Source organism: Parasteatoda tepidariorum, chromosome 2, assembly GCF_043381705.1.
Source record: "Parasteatoda tepidariorum isolate YZ-2023 chromosome 2, CAS_Ptep_4.0, whole genome shotgun sequence".
NCBI lineage: Eukaryota > Metazoa > Arthropoda > Arachnida > Araneae > Theridiidae > Parasteatoda > Parasteatoda tepidariorum.
The window spans coordinates 64,686,791-64,708,297 of record NC_092205.1 but is presented as its reverse complement, the minus strand read 5'-3'; positions in this window follow the sequence as shown (position 1 = coordinate 64,708,297).

Genomic DNA, 21,507 nt, shown 5'->3' with positions numbered 1-21,507 from the left:
TTTTTTCGTTCTATATTTCTGTGCATTGTGTCTTAAAATAATGTGCAAATAAACAGTGATGTCTTACATTTTTGATCATGTACATTTTCATACATTCTGAGACTTATGATATAGGTATTGCATATACTTCGAAAGAGTGGCGTACTTCTTATGGTTGCCTTCTTTTGATTTTTTTTTTGACCCGATATATGATTTCACTTTATATTCAATGTGACTAAAAGGGTAGGAGAACTTGAACCAATATTTTTTATGGTTTGGCAGTTAGTTACCGGTTGACTTATTTTAATAATCGAAAATATTTCGGCAATCCTTTTGATACTTATTTTGGTTTAGTTTTTATTCAATTTAAAACTATATTTAAAAACTAAATTAATTTGAACCAGATTGTTGTTTTGAAAATCAAAACATTTGCCCAAACTGCTTAAAAGAATAAAAACAAAAACATTATTGATTAACGAAATTTCATTAGTTATAAAATGTTATACGAAATAGTATTAAATTCTGTACGATGAGCTTATCTCTTTCTTCGTGAATGATAAAATAACTTAAAATTATATTGCACTTTGAAAATTTAACTATTTGGTGTACTTAAGCTTATATCTCTAAACTCACTTGTTCTTGACTACAGATCTTGCTTCCTGCTATTAGATACGGACCGGCTAAAACCAATTTAAAATCATTCTTTGTTGGGCAAATTAAAGTTTGTTTTCTTGATATTTTTCTTTCGGGAGGCAAGGTGAGTGAAGGCGAAAATTTTTTAATCCATCGCTAAAACGTTCCCAAGCCATCTATCATTAAAAGTAACATTTTACAAATATCATTTATTAACTAACTCAAGTAAAAATTTGCTCATTTTCGAGTTAAATGTTTTTTTTTTTTTTAAGAAAAAGAGAAAATTCTGAAGAAAATATTCAATGTGTTTATTTTGAAAGAAAAAAAACTTCTACTTATGCAGTTTCAATTTCATTTGAATTCTGTGAAAAATATTTGAAATTTTTTTATAGGTGTCATAAGAAAAACTAATGTTTTTGGAAAAGCGACAAAAACAATAAAAAAAAATCAAAATATTCTGCTTCAGTTTTTTATTGAGATGAAATACACATATTTGAATATACAAAACTGCACTAAAATAAGCTCGAAAGCTTCTCTATTGTGTTTTATCTGTGGAATTTTAAAGTTAACAAAAAAGGATATTATTTTTTTTTCAACCTGCATTTCAAAACTTCAAATGTCTGTGTTGAAGTCCTCTTTTCAAAATGTCCCTTTGATAGCAGAATCTTAGGCCAAACTACAAAGGTACTTTCTAGATCATAAAAGTTTTATGAGATGCTTTAGAGTTTCTGACAAGAAATAGAATCAGTAACTGTCGCAGTTTTTAGAAAACTATAAAGATTTCGTCGCTGTGCTTCGTAATTTACATTATTTGAATTCTTTACAGTGACTAAGGATCTTCATATATATAACTATATATATTTACTATGTAGCCATAACTTTTGATGCTTCACTTTTGTTTTCTTAAACACAGACGGTAATGAAGTAATTATGTCGAAAGCTTACTGGGTAGGTGATAATCAATGTGTAAAAGTTCGATAGAAAATATTATTATTTTAAGGAAAGAAATTTTATATATTTTTTATTATGATCGAATTAGTTATTTAACAAAATTAACTTTTCCATTCAATGAGTAGATATTGCTCAAATTGTATAAAAATGTTTCTGAATAAACAAATATTGGGACTCAGATATTATTTTGTAATTTGTTTTGTAGTTTTAAATTAACTATGAAAAAAGCAATTAATGTACAGTGTGCAAAAAATATAAATAAACGGACCACTCTGAATAATTTTTGAACCAATGATTGAATCTTTATGTTTTAAGACTTAATCTTAATAGTTCGAGGAAGTAACCTCAAATATACTAATTAATTGGGGTAGATGCAATTTAAGCTACAAAATCAGACACAAAAACGAACATTTCTGAATAAACATAATGTTTCTTATTTCTGAACTCCAAAGTAAAGTGGGTAGCAGCAATGTGGGAATTATGGCCTTAATATTTTTGTTCGGAGAGCGATCTAATGTTTGGAATCCTTAATTTTAATTTTATTTTTTCCATATTTCGCTACATCTCCTAAACTTTTTAAGCGAATTCAAAAGCATTTAACTCACAATTCTAAAATTCGTTTGTCCGAAGAAAATTCCATGCGAAAAATAACTTTTAGTAGTAATTCATTATTTTAATTAATAGTATTCTAAACATTTTAAATTGTAAATCATAAAATTTTTTGTATCCTTTTAAAGAATGTTATTTTACATGGGAAGAGACGAAATTTGAACGAAATCAGTCTCACCGAATTTTAAAAATGAGACTTATTGTACTTCTCAATACAGTGAAAAAATACAATGCTATAAAATCAAATATTAAAAAAAAATGTTTAGAAATTGAATATACATGATACTTAAATTATACTAACATTTCAGGAAAATTAAATATTGAAAATTTATGAAATGTATGCACTAAGGGGGAAATTTATAAACAGAATTTGTAAGCTTGAAATTTAACTGCTCTTCTGCCTAAATTAAATGAGGCATGTTTTGTTTTTTATTTTAGACTAGTTAAAATTTCTGATCAGAATCCATCGACAACTAGTATTTCTTTTTAATGGTTATTGGTTTAATGACAACCTTCAACAAGCGCAGTTCAAGCTTTATTCAAGTAGAACCTGATATATATGAAGAATTTTTTAGTATAAAATTTATGCACTGAGAAAAAAATATGGTCGAAAGTACCGAAATTTCATGAAATTTTCCGTGTTCCTGGCTCTTTGCAAACACCAAAAAACTGAGTAGTTTTCTTTGGTAATGAATTTGTTGAAATTAACATTATGATTTTATGAAAGAATTCGATACGTGTAAAACATGGTAGTTTTATCATTACACCATAAATCTTGAGAGTCATTTATTCCGTTAATTTTTACTAGTTTTCTAGTATAGTTTTTCCAATATACAGCGCCATATTTTAAAGGAATATGAAAATAATTTCGATCTCTGCCGAGAATAAACAGCTGGTGTCTGGCATAATACAAAAACTATACTATCTCATCTCTTTAAAATTGAGTTTTAAAGCAACAGCTATTTTTGGAACCTCTGGTATGTAATATACAAGTTATTCTATATTATATACTCTATAAGTCACTCGATATTATTTACAATATTTATTCTATATTATGTAACATTATGCACAATAAAAGGGTAGATACAAATGTCTCATTTCTTTCTTATAAAAGTATTATAATTTTGTGATATGGCAAAAAAGTTGAAAACAACTAACGTTATTTCCAATGGAGATACTAAATTTACATTAACTTAGTTGGTGTTTTTTTGTTGAACTTGAAGCTTGCGCCGTGAATAGCCAATGGCACAAAAAAAGAGTAAAGACAATGCAAAATTTCTCGATATTTTATTTTATCACTTTAATTATAGTTTTAATATGCACATGTATTAAAAGCAGATGTATGTGAGATGTATATCATATGCAGAGGTATTAAAGTCTCGAGGAATATACATTGGATAAAAAAAGTAAAATTATGCGCATTCAATATTTTATTGAAATCTATCCAGTGACACTAAATTCGTTCTTCCACCCCCCATCCTGGGTGCGGGGGGGGGATTTGAATCTAAATGAGGAACTCCCATTTTTTTATAGTAGATATAGATTCACCAGAAAAATGCTACAATATGACTTATAGTTGTATGAATTTTGATTCACAGATGGCGCTGTAACCGAGAAAAAATATTATGGAGTACAAACTGTTTCAAATAAGAGGCATCTCGAGGCCCATCAGATTAAAAAATAAAAATGCTTCAGCTATTTGTAAAATAAATAAAATAATTTAATTAAATGTCTATTTTCATGTAATTAATCTGATGGATCTCGATATTCACTATTTTAAACAGTTCGTTCCATATTTTAATTTTTGTCCGTTACAGTGCCATTTTTGTAGCAAAATATATGAACCCATAAGTTAAACAGTGTTACTTTTTTCTAGAAAATCCGAGTTTGGAAAGAAATAAAAAAGGCTTATAATTAAAATTCCAAAATTACTCCTCCCCCTAGCGTTCAACCGAGTATGGTATTATTGAATAGTTCTGAAAAACTATTAAAATCGTATATTTTCCCATTTTTGATTTGAAGTTTACTTCTTGAGACAATTGACCGCTACCAAATTTTTTTTTAATGTTTTATTCGACATTTATATACTTTAAAAACAAGATATCATATAAAACTTCAATAGAACTAAAGATCAGAAATGTAAGAAAAAAATGGAACGAATGAAAAAAATCTTATAAAATTTTATATATTATTTCAAATTTTAAAATGCTAAGTAAATATTGATTATAAATTTTTTATAACTAAAATTAAATTAACTTTAACTGAGATGGTAAACAAAACTCTATTTGCTCGGATTAGAAAAAAAATTAATAGTAGCATTCCCTAATTTAATTTTCCACCTTCTTTTTCACGTAGACTCTAACTCTTCCTTTTTACTATACAATTTTAATCTTGGGGCTATGCCATAAATAATGAAGGACCAACAACACTGCCTATCGAAAATCGGGTTTCTCTTTTCCCTGCTGTATCTTTTATTGATCATGATTATATTTTTGAATGAACATAGGCCTGAAAAAAGGAAGACAGAGTTGTTTGATGGCAAATCAATAACAACGACGTTGAAAGCCAAAAATCTCTTTAAAAAAAGACGCTTTTTTAAAGAATTCTGCTTGTTAAGCTATTTTATTTCATTATAAGAAATATTCTAATTCTGTAAAGTAAAAGTATTGTTTTTTTTAGTTGTACTCACAAGTATAAATGTATTTCTTCTCTAAAAAATATTTTATTGATTTAAACCTTTATTTTAATTTTAAAATTTGACTTTATGCTCTGGCTTCAAAAGTATTTTACACTTACTGAAGATTTATAAAAATATTAAATTACGTTATTATTTATGATTTCTGCTTAGAGTAAAAACAACATGTTATGAAACAATATTGAAATTACTAGACTTCAATGAAATAAATAAATTGTTTTTTTTTGCATTTGCAGGATAAAAATGGACTTTTAGATCTAACACTGAATATTCATGCTAATAATGTCCATAAAAACAACCATCTGATCAACAAAAAAATTTAACAATCTATTATTATATATGTTGGTCTATTTATGAGTGTTTTTAATTTACAAAACATCTAAAAAGAATGGAGATAGTCAATTAACTCAAAAAATCTGTCTCGAATAACTATACTAAGGCAACAGGCATTTTATACTATACAGTTTATCCTAAATCGACCTACATCTGCCCTCAAGTGGATTGTGTATGGAACAACTTCAAAATTTTAGACTTTTCAGAATTTTAAACTGCTGATAAGAAGTGACTTCATGATAGTCTCTAACAACCTTCAAATGAAATTTTATACGTTTTTATGTTGTAATTTTTATTATAATTCTGGGTGAGCTCCTGTGGTTCAAAGGTGGTTCGACCTCGGTTCGAGAGTAAGGGCAGAGAGTTCGAACATGGCAGCCGACAAAACAACCGAAGTGTATTCGCAGCAAGGTGCACTTTAAATATGTCGTTGCTGAAAATCATCCGGTTGAATGTGGTGTGGAAGTTTGAAGAGAGGGGTACTAGCTCAGATGCTATACAAGTCATCTGACCAAAGTCACAATCTCGTAGCATTCCTACCATGGACGATAAGAAATGATAAAAGATAATGCTTTTAAAATATGGCTAATTGCCAGATCGAGTTAGGGGTGATGAATGTGATGTTACATATTTGTGTTGGGTACTTTAATTGATAATCATAAATTATTATTTGCATTAAAACATACATAAAGAACGTAATATTATTTGTAAAGCATTCAAGCAATATCATTAATTGATTTTGTAATCTGGTAAAACCTAAATACATGTAAAATTAAAAACTTAAATCCTAAAAATGCATTTCACTGCATGCGTTTCAAGAAAAGAACATTTTACCGTATTTTGTTTTTATTTTTTGTTATTTTTGAAAGCATGTAAAGAGAAAATATTACACGAAATTAATGCAATCAAAAAATGCTTTTCCGAGTATTGTGCTATTATATAGTGGCAATTATCTAATGATACAAAAGAACAGTTTAACTTTAAAAATGACGGTTAGAAAAGTGTAACCGCACGAAAATGTCTTAAGTCGTTCAGATGCAATTTCAGATTATTTTTATTTTTTTTTTGTTTTTCTAATATATTTACATATTTAAACAAATATGTTTTAAAAAAAATTCTAAAAAATCATAAATAGGCATTAAAAATATAATATTATTTCAAAAACATTCGAACATTATCATTATTCGTATTTATATTCTCGTTAGGAAAAAAAATGTCAAATCAAAAACTCAGTTCCCTAGAAGACATTTTACTGCATATGTTTCAAGATTTGTTTTTTTTATCAGAATCTTGCTTTTCAGATTTCTGCCATATAAAAAAATAAACTGCTAAATAAATAAAAAAACAAGGTTAAATACCTTCCCATTTAAGACAAAAACTAAAGTAACATTTCTTTTTTTGTCTAAGTTATTTTCTTCAATCACTGGCTTAGGCAGCCATGTGACACTCCATTGAAAAAGATCAGGGAATGGGCCGTGGTTATAAGAGAAGTTAATGTTCCATTTTTCGAGTGATATCAAGGATGTTGATATTTTTCTGCTTTTGGAGATAGTTCTCCCTCCTTTGAGAGCAATTTAAGAACATAAACGGTTTAATACAGTTCCATAAACCAAGTTGCATGTTTCTGTTGCTATTAATTTTTTTTTACTTACCCCTCAACTTTCTGCAGTGGATAATGAAATAAAAAAAATCCTACAAACAATACTAACGGTTTCACTAAACGTATCATTTTCTTTCATAATGATTATTAATAAATGTAAAATTTATAACAGAAATGATGTTATATTTACTTGTTAATTACAAAAAAGTACTGAAAAATGGCGTAGTAAACAACAAACATACGAGTTTAATGTCATTAAGGGAATTGAAAGTTTAAAATGATAATGATCTGGTAATACAACCAGAAACAAAGTGATCAACTGAAAAATCATACAAGCAATATAAAAAGTTTTACTAAACTGGCCATTTCGTTCCATGTTTCAAAATTTTTAATAACTAGACGATTTATAAGAAGTATTAAGTTTTACTTACTTGATAATTTTAGAAATGATCAAAAATTTGCGTATTAAACAACAAAAATAAATTTTCAATTTCGTTAAGATAATTGAAAGCTTAAAAATGTAATAGGCTGGTCATATAGACCAGCCACCAAACAAAATGATCAGCTTTTATTAAACTAGATATTTTGTACATGTTGAATTGTTTTTTTAAAACAAGATTAATAAAAAAATGAATTATAGTTATTTATTAATTGCAAGAAATGACCGAAGACAACAAACATAAATTCCCAAAGTCTTCAAAAGAGTTTAGAATGGTAATAATCTTCTCTGGTCATGGCCATATAGCTCCACTACAAGAAGATTGATCAAATTAATATTTGAAAAGAATATATGTTGATTAGATGGCGAATCAAAATTTCCGGAAAAAATTAAATAATACTTTTTTCTAATGATGGATCAGAATTTAAATTGATTTCCAAATTCCGAGTTTCAAATTGAATGAGTTGATTTTATATTATTACTTTATTCTGTGTTACCTTAACATAGTATACATTTCATTTTCAGTAAAACGTGTCTAAATATGTTAACCATTTTGCAATTAATTTTTTTGGGCAAATTAAAATTATAACTAAGGATGAATTATTTTTAAAAGCGATTCATTAAATGATACAGAACTTAATGATCTGCTCTATGCAAAATATTATGCATGCACAAATTATATTTATTCTGTTTGTTGAGCGATGATACTAAACTACGCTTGTGAGCACATCAATTTTGTTATATATATATNATATATATATATACCTACAATGCAACAAATGTTCTTAATAGCATTTATTTTTGATATTAAAAAAAAATAATGCTCGATGTTTCAGCTACACATAGCCAAGGAAGCCTTATACACTGTAAAAAATTCTGGATCAAATTATGGTTAATTCAATTTATGGTAAAATAGAATTTAAAGAAAAAAGTATGGACACCTTAGATGCTGGTTCTTTTTATTGTAAAATCTTATTTTACTGTAAGATTTTTTGGAACAAGAAATCTAACATGCTGTAATTTTCATGTAGTCATATTCATTGCAAAATCACTGAAGCACTGCAGTATATTAATTATCACCACAAAATGCAAGGTATAAAAGTTTGCCGTAAAAATGGATTTACAGGTAAAATTGATTTTACGGATGATGTACTCTGGAGGTCGTTACTTTATACCGTAATTGATCTTGGACTTTTTCTTTTTATATGGTGTATACCATGTTTTATAAATAACGTAGAAAATTTTTATAGATAGAAAATAAGACACTTCGTTAATTGCATGTGACTAAAAAAAAAAACAAAAAAATCTGACCAAATCTCTTCATGTCACCACATATTTTGTTTATTATTACAAATCATTTGCATATTTATTTGGTTGTTATCGGCATAAATTTTAACAAAAAATTATAAAGGTAATATTTCACTACAAGATATTTTTGTATCTTTCATTTAAAAGTATTTTCGCTTCAATATTTATTTTTCGTACTCCATTATGCTATTTTTATTTTTTTTATATTGATTTATTTCTAGGTTAAGAAATAAAAGCAAAAAAAAGATAATAAAAGATAAAAATATATGATTTTTTTACTATAACGTTATTCTATGATATTGTTTTGATACGCTATATTTTCAGCAAAAAAACGTAGTTAAACCAGTGTCTTAACTTATTAACCCTTTTGCAATTATTTTTTATGCAACTATGCTGAATTGCAGCTAATCAGATTCGTTAAATGATTAAGAACTCAAAGATAAGCTCCGTGCACAATGTTATACCTGCTCAAATTGCATTTAATAAACCAGCTTGTTTGGTAAGTGAAGACACTAAATTACCATTGTGAACTCTCCAAATTTGCTATTTCAATAAACCTATAGCCTTAAATGCTAATTTGAATCAAAAAATTTTTATATTCACCTATTGATCATAATAGAATCATAAGGATAATGTTAGTACGTTTGAAATGGTGGCGCAAGCGTAAGAGTAAACAGATTTGGTTTTACTACGCATATTTTAAGCGAATAATTTCAACTTTTGTAAGGAAAAAAACTGTTTTAAACCGAAAAACAGCAATTATTACGAAGCAATATTTTGAGTTTGTAAGTGGTATTGCGGGAAAACACCATTAGACAATGCCATCCTTCATCTATCAACAGGTACCTCAAGATTAAATCAAGTTAGCATGTCTCACATACTAGTGAATTGATATTTAATAATCGTAGTGGTAGTTAAGCTACAATACTCCCCCATCAGAATTTTATCAGGGATAGAATTCGATGAACGGATACCACTAGCTGTTGTATTTGTGAAAGACCGGGAGAGTTGGATTATGGTCACCTGGTTTTCAGCTTTGGCCACGAGAGCTATATTAAGTTCATGGTTGGGTGTGTTCTCTCCTGTGTTGCTATTAGCAGCCGAGTGTGTGCAGGATCTCTTTATTTGTAAACGAGAAGCAACAGCACTATTTGGACGTTCACGCAGTCACAAGTAGCAAGCTCAATGCGGACCATTTATCGAAATAGGCGTGATCATATCACGTCTGCAAATCACCAATGTGGGGAAAGATCATTAAACAATGCCAACCTTCATCTATCCAAAGGGACCTCAAGATTGAATCAAGTTAGCATGTCTTACATGCAAGTGAATTGATATTTAATAATCGTAGTGGTAGTTACGCCACAGTAGCCATCAGGGATCTTAGCTTCTAATGAGATGCCTGCAAGTGACGTAGAGTGAGTATCTCGATTCTGATTGGAGTTAAAACATGGCATTTGTTTACCTTAGCAACTGCTCTTCCCATTCTATTTCCAGTAAGCCAAGCCCATAAAGTATCAAATCTCTTAAGTGACGCCTTCTATATTCTTTCTCAAAGATTCTTTCACAAATATTTCAATTATTTCACTATATATCTGTTACTTAACACAAATGCAGGCATGAATCCACGTGGAACATAAACTAATTATGCATCGAAGTTGCCAAACGAAAATGCATCATGGTTACAATAAAACAAACAAACGAGAAATAAATCTAAGTTATGTAAAAGATGGAAACGAGAAAGAATTATATTTCAACTAATTCAATGTGCGATCCGGCAAAGTATTTATCTTTTTCACATTAATTTGCATCCTAACTTATGTGGAGATTTTTAGCTCAACTTTAACACGCCATTTTACTTATCAGCGATCAGCTTTATCTGATATCATATGTCACATATTTGGGTATCCATGATCTTCTTCTTAATTAAGTGAAAGTACACAATTGAAAAATAGAAAGTATTTTAATACTTTTTGGAAAATATGTTACGTGTTTTTAAAAAGATTACCATATACAACAAATTTTACAAATGTCAATACAACTAAAACCATTTTTTTTTTGCTGGCACTGTGCAATCAGTTTTAAATTAAGTGAAAACTTTTAATTATTAAATTACTTTAGGGATCTACAGTTATAATTGTTGTTCCAATCCTTACGTTTTAAATAATCAACAACACTAGATATTAAAAGACACATAAATATTTACTTTAAATTCTAGCATTTAAATTACACTAGCATTCAATTTGCATTTAAAATCTTGCTTTTGAATAAAATTTTAATAAATTCTTTCTTTAAATTCTTTATTTCAAGAACAAATATATGTCTTACGTGATATCTTTCTACTGCTCTAGAATTTTATTTAATCAAGAGAGAATCTCAAATATCTTTCTGTTCTCCTAGGTTTATGAAACAGTCTTTATCAAACGTAGAAACTCATTCTATTCGCTGTACTTCAAATTCCTTTCTGTTTCATTGTGTACAGAATAAGGATTGTTTATTTATTTTGGCATATTGAAGAGCACTAAATTTTCTCATATTCTATAGTCTGACGTATCTATCTCAAGGAAAATATTTGAAGAAAAGGGCCAGCGTATCCTTAATTGCGTGACAAGTTTTAGCATCACGATTATTAAATGTTTAAACAAATGTGTCAAACGTATTCTACGAAAATCAGAAAGATTAAGTAAATTTCTATTCATAGGAGTTTAGAGCATTGTAGATTGTAACATTGTGTAACACTCTGGATATTTTGAGTAAAAAATAATTTAAATGAAAATCTGAGTTTTCATTTTGATTCTAATATTACATTTTTATCTAAATACTGCAAATTTTACTGAATACTAGTGGAATCAATTACAATTTAATTAAGATATATTTACATTCTTCTTGTAACTACAAAGGTATCAGTTTAATTTATTCATAGTTTAATATTTTTTAATGTTAAATTAATACTGGGCAAAACGGAAACTAAATTACAAATTGTGGATCGTGAATTCTAGTTTGTTCATTGAATCTTTTATGCTACTTTTTATGAATTTATATAGCTCAGAAAAGAGACAATTAATAACATATAATGTCTCCGAATTAATTCGGGATGTGATTCGGAATTCGAGGCATCATACGGCTGAGAAAGAGACCATAAATAAAATCACAGAATAGGTGGTTTGATGAAATTAGAAAAGTATGTGTTGCTGTAGATTTTAAAGTTAGTAACAGTTTGGAAAAGTTCCTCATTCGGGGATGGAGTGCATTGAAAAAAAAATTTTTACATATTTTTTTTGAAATACAGTTTTTTTTCAGAAAATTTTGTTATCTTCTCGATTTGACAAAGGTAAAATAATTTTAGGAATGCACTGGTAACCAACAAGTGTCGCCAAATGCAATAGAGAAATTTAAAAAAAGAAATGCAAGCTTTCTAATTTATGCACAAAAAGTAGAAATACGTACTCATGCGTACTCCGAAATTCTTGATTTATAACTTTCAAAAAAGAAATCAACGTTACTATGGGCACATTAAGAAGAAATTATTATTAACGTTATTTTTAAGCATCTGAGTATTTCTTTTTAATTCATATTTGAAGACAGTAAATACTTTTTTTAAAAATAATCTAACTTCTGCTTGATTTCTATGTAGTTAAAGTTGGTTTGAAGCATTTTAATGAAAAATGATACATTTACAATCGATAATAATATATTATTCTAAAATTTCTTTTAAGCAAAAAAAAAAAGAGAAACTTCGATTGCTTGAAGAAAACTGTTCACCTGGATATAAATGATGAATATTTCAGAAAATAAGTAAAAAAATTCACTTTTAATGGGTTTAAATAAAAAAAAATACACATTTTATGTAAATTTCGTAAATTTGAAACTTAATCTACATTCTCCAACTTATTTTGAAAAAAAAAAGAAAAAAGAAAAAAACAGTATTTGGAATTGTAATGAACTTTAGCAAATTTAGTAGATTTGACCGTTAATTTATTCAGCTACTATATAAAACTAACTCTTTTCGGGGATAAACATCTTTTGCATCAAGCTTCAGAAACAAAGGTCCCTCAGTCAAACCTAGTAAGCGCCAACAAATCTCTTTCGATCTCTTTCTATTTCGATTACTTCGCATAGCCAAACACGGAATTTTCTCTCTCTTCGACAGATGGTAGCACTACTGGTTCTACGGTTTGCCTCCTTTTAAAAAACACAATCCCAAAGTTTCAAACAAGGTCAAATCTCGAACTGAAAATACCCATTACGAGCATAATGATAATTTATTGTCAGTTTCCATCAGGGCTCGAAAAAACTCTGAAATTTAGCCCGTCCCCGAGGACGGCTTGTCCGACAATGTACCCGTTCTCCTTTGAAACTAACCCGTCGCTTCTAAATAAATAAAAATATAATTTTCTCTTATTTATTACTAACATTTATATAAATTGCACAATTAATTAGTAGTTACTAGGATTGCAAATACTAAGATAACATTATACAGTAATAAAAGAAATACTAGGTTACTAATAGTAACACCTAGTATTTCTTTAATGAAATAATTTAAATAACAAAGGTCAAGTTATCTTTTAATTATCATGTCAATTTATCCGATGGTACTGCGTTTCTTAAATGAATCAAATATGACGTTTGCCAGTTCCACAATCAAGCCAATGATTTACAGAGGTTTCTGCACAGGTAGATGTTACAGAGGTTTCTGCACAGGTTCCATTTAGGTAGATGTTCATAATTGCGGTTGACGCTTCTTGTTTAAGACCAGTACGTAATGTGTTTTTTTTTAATGTTCATTGCTGAAAAGCCCCTTTCAACCGCTGCAGTATTCCCAGACAGAGAAAACATCAATTCCACCATGCGCAATATGTTGCTGTATTTCGAGATTAGAGGGTCATTTTAGAAGTGAGGAGCTAGACTCTTGTAAGATAACAAAAATTTAAAATATATCACGAACATTAACGGGAAAATGGCCTCTGTGCGGACGTTGGATTCGAGAAATTTGTTGTCCGCGGGGAATTTTTGACAGCCGAGGACGGGCGGTTTTTCGAGCCCTGGTTTCCATTAATGTCGGTAGTTATACTATGGGCAGCTTTCCAACACGCAACTTTCTCTCTCCTTGACAGATGACAGCACGACTGGTTCTACGGTCTGCCTTCCTTTAACAAGCACAACTCCTAAGTTTCAAACAAGGTCAAGTCTCGAAGTGAAAATATCGAAAATTCATATATCCAAAAATATTGGTAGTTATACTATGGACAGACCTGTATTTTTATGGTCATGATAGCTTTACAGGTATATATTTATTCTCACGGTTATTGGCTGGAACGCTTTTTGGCGGTCAATGACAGTATTTTAGCGGTACAATTTTTTTAAAGTGCCATCGATACTCATTTTTAGAAGTTGATAAAAATTTTAAATCTGTTTTATTAAAAAATGCAGCATTTCTTTTAACATGATTGCACGCCTTATAAATAAACTATGCTCACCCGTTAAAGTATATAACGTACAATTATATACACTATCCCGTTATTAAAATCAAACTTTGAAAAAAATATCTTGCAACTATATTCTGACCACTTATTTTTAAATGTTTCTTCAAATCTCCTTATACTGATAAACTGTAGGATAACAAAAAATTAATAAATAAATCAAATGTCTAGGATAGAGAATTTTTGTTGCTGAATGAAGAAATAATATAACTACTCCGCGAACTATATAATTTCTAAAATATATCCATCATAGTAATAAAAATATTAATTTTCTTTTCAGAAAAAAAATACTCATTTTGAAATAAATGATAAATATATATATATATATTTATTTTATTTTTTTAGTAACCAGCTGGTAAATTTCTCTCCGAAGTTTAGTACTAAAACCTTTTGATTACACCTCTGCCCTTTAAAGAAAATTACTCCTCTTGCTAAAATTACCAATTACTGAGGTCCTAACATTATCTTCAATCACTGACGTGGACAACCGAATGACACTCTTTCCAAATATATCAGAAAATAACTCGCGATTACATGGCAAGCTAATGTTCCATTTTTGGGAAAGTATCCTGCGAGTCGATATTTTTTTCCATTCTTTGAGATATTTTGTGAGCTGTTAAAAGACATAAACGGTATCATGAGATATTTTATAGGCTTAGTTATATTTTGTTGGTACTATTTTATTTTTATTCCATTTTCTCGTTTCTTTTTGCGTTATCCGGTAGCTAAAGTAAAAAGGATATTCTCCTTGATGTAATAAATTGCAATTTTTCTGAGATGTATTTAATCGTTCTACTTAAATGGTGTTTTGATTTTTAATTCATTTTGTTCATTTTGTAAATTACACATGATTAAATGTTAAGCTGATGTTTGATTTTTTGGGACAGAATCCCACAAATCGTTATTTTCTCACAGCATTAAAAATACGCTATTAAAAATATATACGGTATCATAAGATGGCTCGATTGGGGCTCGATTGGGATTATGGGCTCGATTGTAAATGATTCGCATTTTATTTTTATACTAACTCCCCATTTTTGTTATCTTTTTCTGGTAACCAAACTAAAAGGAATATTCTCTAGACAGTAATAAATTGCCATTTCTGTAAGATAAACAGTTCTAATTTTTATAGATTAAAAGATTTACTTAATATTTACAGAATGTACGAATGTTATATGTATATTCTTAAATGTATATAAATAATTTGTATGCGTATTCGAGGATGGATAAAATATAAACAAGGCTTTTTTAACAATTAAATATTATTAGATAAAATACAAAAGTGTTATTTTCTACATAATTTCCGTGACCTTCTACATACTTTTTACTACTTTTTGGAAGTTTTTTAACTCTGGTGGTACAGAAGGAAGTTGGCCGTGTAATAAACCAACTGCATTAAAAATCTTCTGCTTCTTCATTGGAGGAAAAAATCTCCCCCTCAAGGCATCTTCAAAGGGTCTAAACGAATGAGAGTCTGAAGGTGCCATGTCCGGACTATATGGAGGATGTTCAACAGTTTTCCAGTGTAATGCCTTTTTGATGCGTTGCTGCGGCCTTATAAGGTATCGCATTGTAAGAGTTGTAAGAGTACTGTCAGGATCAGCATATCGCGCCTCTTGGATCGATAGGCTGCTTTGACGCCCTCCGAAAAAAATAATAATAACGCATTAATAAATTGCATAATTTTTTCGTCGTTCACGAAGGAAATTAATCTACAAAACACCTCGTGAAACCTAAAAAACACTTTTGAATATTTTACCAAGAGGTAACCAAGTAGATTTTACTTTGAATGAAGCGGATTAATTTTTTCCTACACTAATATATACTGGAATGCATTGTTTAAGGGGCAAAGTGATGTGCCCAAGATTCATCACAAGTTTTCATACAGCATTTGCATACTTAAGCTCTTGACTGGGTATCACTGTCTAACTGTGCCAGTAATCTGCGCAAAATATCAATAGGTACGACATTTTTCCTCGTAAAAAAATTAATTATTCTGCATTGTGCAAATGCTTTAAGAAATTACTCTCACTCACGATTCAAGCTAATAAAAAAAGAATAAAAATTCTTTGCTGATATTATAAAGTCTCATTTATATAATTTATCCACCTACGTATATAGAGTTTGAATTTCGTTAAATAAAAAAACAAGATTAAACTTGATTAAAATGATTCCATTTATTTTTATACTGTATTTAAAATGTTTGCTAACAATGTGTGTAATAAACAAGAAATAAATAGCTTGTATTGAATATAAATGAGTTGATTATTTAAGTTCACAGTAGTGTATTATCATACTCTATTTTCTCTCCATCCTATTTCTTTTCACTTCACAGCATCAGTCGCAAACGGTAAAAAAATTTTAACAAATTCCAGATCAAATTTTGCGATAAAGTACCGGCACTCCCGATGTATCATTCGTAAAATCCATTTCACCATAAAATCTATTTTTCCGTAAAATACTATACGGTAATTTTTACAGTAATATTTAATTCGGGTGATTCAGTGATTTTGCGTTAGTTATTACTGTAGAAATTACGGCATAACAGGTCTATTATTCCCTAAAACTTTACTTGCGAAAATGGATTCCACGATAAAATACCGGCACCTTGAGAGCCGATGCTTCTTACAATAGTTCGATTCAGGCATTTTTACAGTGTGTTTGCATAAACAGCAAAACATGAATGGATGATCAGATTACTAAATGACCTATTTCACATTGTAAAAATGAAATAAAATTAAAAGAATTCTGCACTATAAGCATTCTGACATATATTTGTGTAACAGTATTGGTACTTCTAAATTTTACGAAATTGGCTATAGCTTGATATTTCAACTTATCTTATCTATCTATACATAATAATAAACGCGGCTGTGTGTGTGTGTGTCTGTAATCACAATATATCGCCCCAGAAGCCTCGCCCAGGCACGAAACTCGGCACATAATTGTGTTTTGACATAATGAAGAAGTATTTTTTTTCTTTTTCAAAAATTTGGATTAGTTTTTTAGTTATCAGTCATTTTGTAAGAAAATCTATGCTTTTTCGTCTTCAAAGAGCCATATTCAAAAAACTATTAAAAAATGCATATACTTTTCTCCACTCTTATAAATGTATGCTAATGCGAACCTTACAATTGAAATATTAATTTTCGACAACTTAAACCAATAATATACGAAGGAATTAATAATTTAATTGTAAGGTTCGCATTAGTTTACATTTATCAAAGTGGAGAAAAGTTTAACTTTTGTATTAAAAATGTGGCAACATATTCGATACGTAAATAGAACGCTTCGCTTTGATATATTTGTCGCTGTTCATAATTGTTATAATAAGTTTTTCTTCTTCTTTCCACGCTCTATTTTTTTTTTTTAAGCGAAGACGATAATTTTTATAGCGATATTGTAGTACTTTGTACAACTAAAAATTCTTTTCACAACACTTTAAAAATATTTACTTTATTTTCTTTATATATACAGAGAACAGTCGGCAAAGAATTCGATTAGGTTGAAAAACATTTCGCTAAAAAGGAACGAATTCCAAAAGAAAAAATAAACAACTTAAAGAATAAAAATGCTGATGCCAGCCAATTTTTTGAAAGTTAACTTAGAAATAACAAACCAAACGATGTTAAATAACAAACCAAACGATGTTAACAAAATGACGTAGAAAGCGCAACTAGATCAAAATTATACAAGCACAACTAGATCAAATTATAATACCTGAGTGCTTGACGTAACAGATATAGAAATAGAATTTGATACCATAAAAAATTATATAGAAATAGAAATTGATACCATAAAAAATTTATTCGTTTTCGTGTTCTTTTCATGTATTTAGCATTTTAGTTTTTTTTTTCTTAAGCGTTGTAGCTATATAATTTCAAACATCCTCAAGAGCTATAACACATCTGCAGCAGAACTGGATATGAAGACAAAATTGCAGGACAGAAACTCTTTAATTGTCCACTAATCTTCAGATTTCCTGCTATGTTTTAAAAAACTTTATTTGTGGAAACCTTTAGCGTGGCGGACAGCTGGCCGCCTTAGGCGGCTAGTTTTAAATAAATGCAAGGTTTGTCTTATAACTTAGCTTGTTTGATCTTAATGCTTCCCTATCACAAATTAAAAGAAAAGTAAAAGTGCCCCCCCTGAAAGGGACCAGATTATATATTATAATTGGAAGCAAAGTATCGAAGTTTAAAATAAGTGATTAAGGATGACTGCTTTAGTTAACTTTCTCTGTACTTTTATAAACTTCAACTCTACGGTTTATGCGGTCGGTACTACTTCAACTGTACGGAGTATTCAATTGCAGCATTTTTTTTTAAATTTGTGTTATTGATATTATATAATGTATTTATCAATTTGATCAACGTGAATGATGTGAAGCAGAATTCCTTGGTAGCGATTTAAGATTACGGCCACAAACTTCTATAGATTTAAAGTACAACTCTTTCTGATCATTGGTTCAATTTGAAAGTTTATTTTCTTCATCTTTGTATGTAAGGTAATTGCACTCTTTTGAACTACTACAATGTATCCAAAGTTTTTAATTGCGTTTCTATGGCCTTTATTGTTTGCTGAAATACCCGTTAATTTGGTATCGTGTATAAAAATCTGTTCATGGATAGGAAATAGACTAAAATCAATGAATTGCTCCTTGTAAAGAAAAACAGAGGCAGAAAACCACTTTTCATACCAAAATAATTTTAATTTTCAATCTCAACCCCCTATAATTTAGACTTTCTTTTAAAAAGTACGAAACCTACTTAGAAAATTGTTTTAAAACTTTTAAATTTTTAAAATATTCAAATCGGAATTCTTTATAAGTTGCCAAATACGGTTCTCTGCAAAATTAAAAAAGGAATTAAATTTTTCCCTCTCATGCGCAGTGTGAAAGAGCTACTTTAATTATTCTATTAATAATTATTCTATTATTAATTATTCTATTATTTAATTATTCATCTTGAGCTATTTTGAACAAATTTTAAAGCAATAATTTTGCAACTTGACTTTTTGAAATTGCTCTTAAAATTCTGTTTAATTTTATCGAAAATTTTAAAGTTAGAGCAAAAAAATTTCAGACCAAATATTTAGTTTCTTTTTTTTTTCTTTTTTCTTTTTTTTGTCTATATCTCTATTAATATTTAAGATAGGTATAATAAGGTATAGCAATTATTGCATCTAAAAACTAAAATAACTTATACAAGTTACAAATTTATTGCTACAATTTTTGGTATAGGTTTTCAAAAATACTATTTTCCATTTGTAATTTATTATCGGTTCCTGAAACCTCCAAAAGCTTTGAACTTCATTGAAACAAATTTTTTTTCAAATAAAATTGTAACAATTAGTAGTTTTAATTTCATAACGAAATTTATTTCTGACTCACCCGTATCATTTCTGCGATTAGCCGGATGATTAGAGGTGAGTATTTTTCCAATTTTGGTAATTTTAAAGCATAACTGTAACAGTTTATTTTTGAAAAGTTTCTCAGTGTGCGTCAAAATTCATATATCAATTTGAAAAAAGGAAATAAAAGTTTTATTTCATTCAGTAACAATTTTAATTATAATTTTTATGGTCATGTGCATGCATTTTCTTCGCCATAGAGGAAACTTATCACATAGAACAAAATCCTAACTTATGCGCTTACATAATAATCAGAACAAGCTTAACGTTAAGGCACGGTTAGAATGTTTGCAGCTGTTCCCTCAGGTGATGAAGCACGTTCCACGATATTTCGCAGTGTCTTTGTTCTCCATAACAATATAAATCGACTAAGCTTTGTTGCGGATAGATCGTGTAAATGGAAAAGAAAGAGGCTTTAGTGTCTGTTATTATATTTTTGCAAGAAGTAGAGGTCTATCGAGATCTTTACGAATCAGGTATAAATGTTCTCTTCAATTATAAGGATATGGTAAAATGAAGTACTCCCAAAGAAAAATAAATAGATATTTATTTTAGTTATTTATTACTTCAGAAAACCAATTGCAGAAGAGTCTTCAAATTAAAAGGTGAAAATATATCTTTTAATTTTCATAAATGCAAATTAATCCCTACCATGTTTTGTCTCTTAAAATTGAATTCAGTTAATGCATTGCATATGCATGTATAGTAACATAATCACAAACGTGGAATAGATAAATAGTAAACTGGTTATGGCAAGACCTTACTATTAATATTCTGTTGATTTTATATTTAATGATGAAATCTGCAACTTTTTGATTCAAACGACTTAGGCTCAATGCTGGATTTAGTTGGTTTCTTTGCAACTAATTAAGTATTTTATTAATTCTTTAGATTCTAATGTATTTTGTTCCGAAAAATGCTTACTCACTGGAAATTAAGCATCGTCAACACTAACTGAATATAGTAAGATTTACAGTGTTTCAGGCTTATTAAGAACGGCGAAAAGTGATGGCAATGCTTTGGGTAAAATTAATAATAAAATATGGTTTTGAAATATGTAATAAAATTTGGTAAATGTGATAAAATTTGTTAATTTCATCATAGCCTAGATGATGACTTAAAAACCATTTATTCGGTTAAATTTACTTTTAAATTTTGTATTTTTTACCAAGGGTGTGGTAATAAGAACTATAATTTAAAATCTAGATTTATAATTAGTTTTTTTTTGCCAGAAATATCTCGACGATTCTGTACGGTAATTTCACCAGAAATTTTTTCTCCGTACATTACAAACGGAATTTTCGAATACATTATAAAGGATGTATTCAAAGCACGAAACCTGCAACGCGAACGTGACAATCTACCTACAACATGACTGACTGACTAACATGACTGCCTGACTTAGATTCACATCAGTGTGATCACATCACAGTGCAATTTCAATACCAAGTCACTCTGTCATCTTATCTCAGCTATCTCATAAAAGTTTAATAAATAGAACCTTACTTGTTTTGCATTTTTTTCACCTAGAGCAATTCTTGTTGCTTATTTGTTTAAGACTTTCTTCTATTAGTATGCATCTTATCTCTCCCGTTTTAACTTCTAGATTACTAGGTAAATAAGAAATATAAGTTAAATAAGAATTGTCGGGGTGTGCCTATCTTAACCAGACTCCGTCTTCCTGCATTCAAGAATTCATTATTTTAGTGAAAGAAAGTCCCATTTTCTAGAAAGTTCTTTTGCTGCCAAAAACCAATAACATTTTTTCCCTTAATGTTATGCTCCAGTAATCCAGTGATTACTTCCTGAAAGTAAATGTTAATGAAAGAGTGTTTAGAAAAATGTTCGTATTGGGAACGTTAAGATTAATTAAATGTTAAGATTAAGATTAATGAGCTTTTACTATCGGAGAAGTGGTCTATTTTTCAAATTAGGAAAACTTCAATAGGAATAATACACTTTTTTTTAACTTTAAATATGTGTTTTCGTATTCTTTTAGCTTCCATATTTTTTAAAAAAAAACTAGTTGAGTTCATTTTGTATAGCATATTTTTTAACGAGTATTTAA